The sequence below is a fragment of the Penaeus vannamei genome, chromosome 43 (genome assembly GCF_042767895.1).
Source record: "Penaeus vannamei isolate JL-2024 chromosome 43, ASM4276789v1, whole genome shotgun sequence".
Lineage (NCBI taxonomy): Eukaryota > Metazoa > Arthropoda > Malacostraca > Decapoda > Penaeidae > Penaeus > Penaeus vannamei.
In genome coordinates this window covers 9,322,979-9,328,968 of record NC_091591.1, presented here as the reverse complement: position 1 = coordinate 9,328,968, position 5,990 = coordinate 9,322,979, and the positions used below count along the sequence as shown (strand labels likewise).

The following is a 5,990-nucleotide window of genomic DNA, read 5'->3' as shown; positions in this document are numbered from 1 at the left end:
TGATCATTATTATCATCATCATTATTACTATTATCATCACCACTATTATCATAATAATCATTACTATTATCTTCATTATTATCACTATCATTATTGCTATCACCATTATCATTGATATTATCATTATTATAATTGTTATCATTATTACTGTCATTCTTTAATACCATTATTACTATCAGTATCATTGTTGATATTCGGATCTACATTAATGTTATTATTAGTAGTAATGATGGCAGCAGTAGTAGTAATAGTAGTAGTATAGTAATACGAATAGTAGAGGTAGCAATATTGATAGTAATAATAGTAGTAGTAACAGCATTTTCATCATTATCATTGTTATTACTAGCATTTTTTTTTTTTTTTTACTCCTCTACCCCCAAGTTGTAAATCTGTCCCCCCCTCCCCTCCAGTACCCATCCCCTTCCTCTTTAAACCCTTATACTTCCTTCGCTCCTTTATTCCCTTCCTCCCTCCTCCATTCCCCCTTTCTCTCCCCTTTTCTTTCCCTTTACCCATTCCCCCTTTCCTTTTATAAGTCAACTCCGTTTCCCCTCGTTTTTCTCTTACCCATTTCTCTTCCTTCCCTCCCTTCCTCTTCTCATTCTCCCTCTCCCCTCTTTCGTCTAAAAAGTGACGGTCTAACTACTTCAGTGTAGTATACGTGCCAAGAAAAAAAATATATATATATATAATAACGACAACAGTGGTTGTAGCTATAATGATGATTATGATGATAATGGTAATATTAATGATGATGATGATAACAATAATAATATTAACAGTAATAATGATGATCATGATGATAATGATAATAATAGTGATAATGCTAATGATAATAATGATGATAATGATAATGATAAAGATAATTATGATAATAATTATAATAATGAGAATAATAATAATTCTTATTATAACAATAAAAAGCTATTAATAATAAGAAAAAATAATATGAATAAGAATAATGATAGCGATAACAATACGAATGATGATGATAATGATGATAAAAATAATGATAATAATAATATCATTAACAATAATGATAATAATAGTAAAGAAAATAAATTCATTAATCATAATAAGGATGATAGTGATTATAATAATAATATAACAATAATAATGATTATAATAATGATAAGGATGATAATGATAATAATTATAGTTATTATCATAATGATAACAACAAGAATGAAAATAATAAAAAATAAATGAATAAATAACAACAGCAATAATAGTGACAATAATTATAATAATAATAACATTGATTATGATAATAATAACATTAATTATAATAATAATAACATTAATTATAATAATAATAACAATGATTATAATAATAATAACAATAGGAAATAATGATATTGAGAATAATAATATGATAATATTAACAAGAATGATAATAATGATAATAATAATAATTGTAATTATCATGATGTATATATATATATATATATATATATATATATATATATATATATATATATATATATATATATATTCATTTATTTATATATAAACACACACACACATATATTTAGAGATGACGTTTTTGGTCGAACAGATGTTTGATTCTATGAAGTGCGCAGACTTCGGGGCAACGAACACTCACGAACCATATCAACCCGCATACACTGTTCTCCAGTTCACAATTCAATATTGTAGCTTATTCATATGTACATACACACCATGGGTAAATTGATAAATAGGTATTTGTGTATATATACATGCACACACACATATATATATATATACACAAGCACATGCACACGCACACATACACACAGGTGTGTCTATAAATAGGCACACACATATACACGTGAGTGTGTATTGGATAGGTAAGGATGCAAGTATGTGCATAAATATACTTATACTCCTACATATATAGACAGACGGATGGACAAATAGATAACAATGTGAAAAAGTTGTGTGAGATGACATTAGCATCGACATTTGGATCGAATGCTTAGTGTGCCGGTATTATGCTACGTGACTGACCACTTCAAGAACTAACTTGTGATCCTCAGTAATTCGAGGCGAGCTTGGTTACGAAATCTCTTGTAGTCAAAACGTTTGGCTGTCTAGGAAATAACATTTCCTGAGCTGTCCGACGTGGCAGCCAAGTTGCAAAAAAAAAAAAAGATAAAGGATTATTATACTTCATTGGATCATTGCTGGTCTCCGAAAATGCATTCAATCTCAACTTTGAGGTCAGGCAAAAGAAATACTTGTTTGATGCTTTATCACTTTGGTACTCCAGCATACTCAAGATTAAGCTGAGCTCTTGCAACATGTCCTTCAATACAGTGTTATTAATAGATTTATATGAGTGATGTTCAACAAGTGTTGTACATTCAATATCAGATTGTAAATAGGCCTATAGAGATAATTTTCTGCCATTAAAAAACAGAGGAAGATATATGATAAGAACTGAATGTGGGAAGTTAGGTACAGGAAAAATGGATGATATTATGAATTCAGATATATTCAGTCACATAACCTTGTGGCTGTTGCATCTACCATAAACCTAATCTTATATCTATTTGTTTCGTATGCTGTTTTTTCTCTACAAAGTGACGGTAAATGGATGATCAACTTTATCATAATGATCAATTTTCTTCGTTTTTTCATTATTCATTTATCAATTTATTTACTATATTTTTGCTTATCGAGGGATGATTGATAACTGATAGCCAATGACAGGAGGTGATAAGTTGACGATGATAATTATTCCATCAGGCCGATGATAATAATGGGTTCAAATACCCATTATATATATATATATATATATATATATATACATATATATATATATATACATATACATATATATATACATATATATATATGTATATATATATATATATATATATATATATATAGAGAGAGAGAGAGAGAGAGAGAGAGAGAGAGAGAGAGAGAGAGGGAGTGAGGGAGGGAGAGAGAGAGAGAGAGAGAGAGAGAGAGAGAGAGAGAGAGAGAGAGAGAGAGAGAGAGATCCACTCATCTTTAAATAATTTAGCATACCTTCACCTCATAAAAAATAACACCAATTTTTTTACCCAATCACCACAGATTTCGCACGCAATCATTAAAATAAAAAGATAATAGTACAGTAACTCCAGCAGTCTTGTTGATATCCAACCGCAAATGGCCTCATATACACTGACCTTAAATAGTTATCTAGTACCATAAACCTTCCTCTTTAATGTAAATGTCATATTTCCTCTTTTACACATTGTCAGCAGTGATTTTCTAGAACATGCATTTTCCTCAATTTGATTTAGTCACGTATTACTCTTATCAACTAATCCTAAGAGTAAAAAAAAAAAGATGATGATTAGAGGTAATGGTCAACGACTTAGATAAGAGGTCTAATAAGTCTTATCAGTTTGTCTGCCCTTGTGTACGCGGACCCGTTTTCAAGGTTTAACGAAAGCGAGATGTATGTACGTTCGTTAGTAAGACACAGTGGGAGAGAAAGGCAGGATCATGTTGAGAGACGGGGCGTGAAAGAGGAAGACAGGTACACGCAAGGTCTATTTAAGTACTTATACACAAGGTATAACTACTTAAATACGCATATAAGTACTTATAAGTACTTAAATACGCATATTACTTATAAGTATTTGTGTATAAGTACTTATATACTTATACACAAGGTACTTATATAGATCTAGGTTACGCGCGCACAGATGCATGGACGCACGCACACGTACACGCATACATACCCACACTTAGAGATGTATGCACACACATGCATACACACGTGCACACACACACAAGCGCACTCACATATACACAATCGCGTACACAAACACACGCTCGCACAGACGCACACAAATATATACGCAAGCATACACACAGAGACAAGGTCTATATAAGTACTTATATAGACTTTTCACAGAGATGGGTTCATACACATACACAGAGACACACATACACGTACACACACACACACACACACACACACACGCGCGCGCGCACGCGCACATACATAGTCACACCAACACAGACACACACGCACATACGCAAGCACAGAGACACGTACATGCACATACGCAAGGTCTATATAATTTAGATCTCGCACGCACACACACCCATTACACACACGTAGGCAAGCACATAGTCACACGGAAATCGACCCTTTATTTTCCAATTAAGTTGCAATTTTGCATCACCATCCATAGTTAGCCCAAAATTCTATTATTATATATCATACCTCAATGTTTAGAATCTCACGTTATTTATCAAGGGTCACTGAGTACATAGGGGTAATTACATGTTTATATTTCCAAATTTTTACATCGAAGGGAAACATTTCTGCAAGAAGATATATTTCCACTGGTTATTAAGCAACCCAGGCTGTTAATATTGTGAAATTAGTCTTCTAACCGCAAAATCAAAGGAATTTTTCTCTAAAATATTATCTTTTGAAAAAACAAAGAAACACATGAAACCAAACAAAGACTACTATTGGCGTGGCCTAGAGGTCGACCCCATTTTTTGTGCAAAACTTTGCGCTTAAAAACTTGATCTGTCTGTATATTCGCCACACACACACATACACACACACATACACACACACATACACAGAGAGAGAGAGAGAGAGAGAGAGAGAGAGAGAGAGAGAGAGAGAGAGAGAGAGAGAGAGAGAGAGAGAGAGAGAGAGAGAGAGAGATGATTGATTGCAATTATTTCTATTCCTTTTTGTCGACCTGTTTTCTCTTAATGATGATTATATATATATTATAATGAGTTATCTACCGCTTCGTTTATGAAAAGATATTTTACGGTCACTTTTGCTTTATATGTCTGCAAGAGATAGATAGATAGAGTGTGTGTGTAGAGCTTTTTCCTGGCCATTGTGTGTGATTCCCCTTTGATGTGAGTGTGCTAAATCTTCATTTGTAAATAGTTTCTGAGTGTCAACCCCAGTGACTTCTACAACATCGAGGCCGAGTCGCTGATTCAGTAACCCGCTGGCAATTAATACGAGAGAGAGAGAGAGAGAGAGAGAGAGAGAGAGAGAGAGAGAGAGAGAGAGAGAGAGAGAGAGAGAGAGAGAGAGAGAGAGAGAGAGAGAGAGAGAGAGAGAGAGAGAGAGAGAGAGAGAGAGAGAGAGAGAGAGAGACAGAGACAGAGACAGAGACAGAGACAGAGAGAGAGACAGAGACAGAGACAGAGACAGAGACAGAGACAGAGACAGAGACAGAGAGAGAGAGAGAGAGAGAGAGAGAGAGGGAGAGAGAGAGAGAGAGAGAGAGAGAGAGAGAGAGAGAGAATGATTGATTGCAATTGTTTCTATCCATTTTTGTCGACCTGTTTTCTCATGATTAGTATATATATTTTATAATGAGTTATTTACCGCTTCGTTTATGAAAAGATATTTTACGATGTCACTTTTACTTTATATGTCTCCTTATCTTTATGATCCCTGCATGAAGCAATGTTTACATCGGCTAAAACCAAATAATGGTGAATGTGCCGTAGAGAGCTGGAAGAACGATACGGAAATATTAGGTAATGCCCATAAAGAACACATGAAATAAAAAATATCAGAAAGAACACATGCAATGAAAGTATCAGGCAAAAAGAAATAATTCAAAGAAAGTGAAAATAAGTACACAGTCGCTCGTCGAAGTCTTTGAAAATAAGGTCGCTTAAAAGCAATGGCAAATAAAACTTTTAATATGTTTTTTTTATGGTACAGTAAAGATTTCAAACCTACCTGGCAATTAATCTTCAGGTTATGAACATTTCAAAGTTCTGTCTTGCTGAATATTTGTGAAAGAGATAAGTTACTTTTACCAAAACACAAAAGTCACTGCTTTTGTTTCATGTGTTCCTATGTTGAACAACTGCTGATGTAGGGAGCATGAATTATTGTTATTATCATTATATTTTTGTAATGTGTTACCCAATCTTGTATACTGTTTGTACATATAGCCTGTTGCCGAGCGTTTCAGGAAGTTAAACCGTCTTTTCAGTTATAA

At 33.4% G+C, this 5,990-nt stretch overlaps 1 protein-coding gene across 1 annotated transcript in view; it reads left to right on the top strand.

Moving 5' to 3' along the window:
- Positions 1 to 5,408: 5,408 nt before the first annotated feature.
- Positions 5,409 to 5,990, top strand: part of LOC113821290 (small integral membrane protein 8) — a 3,695-nt gene continuing 3,113 nt past the window's right edge. Inside the window, exon 1 of the mRNA XM_027373783.2 lies at positions 5,409 to 5,517. The gene's annotated coding sequence lies outside the window, so the exon portion shown is untranslated. The remainder of the gene's footprint in view (positions 5,518 to 5,990) is intronic.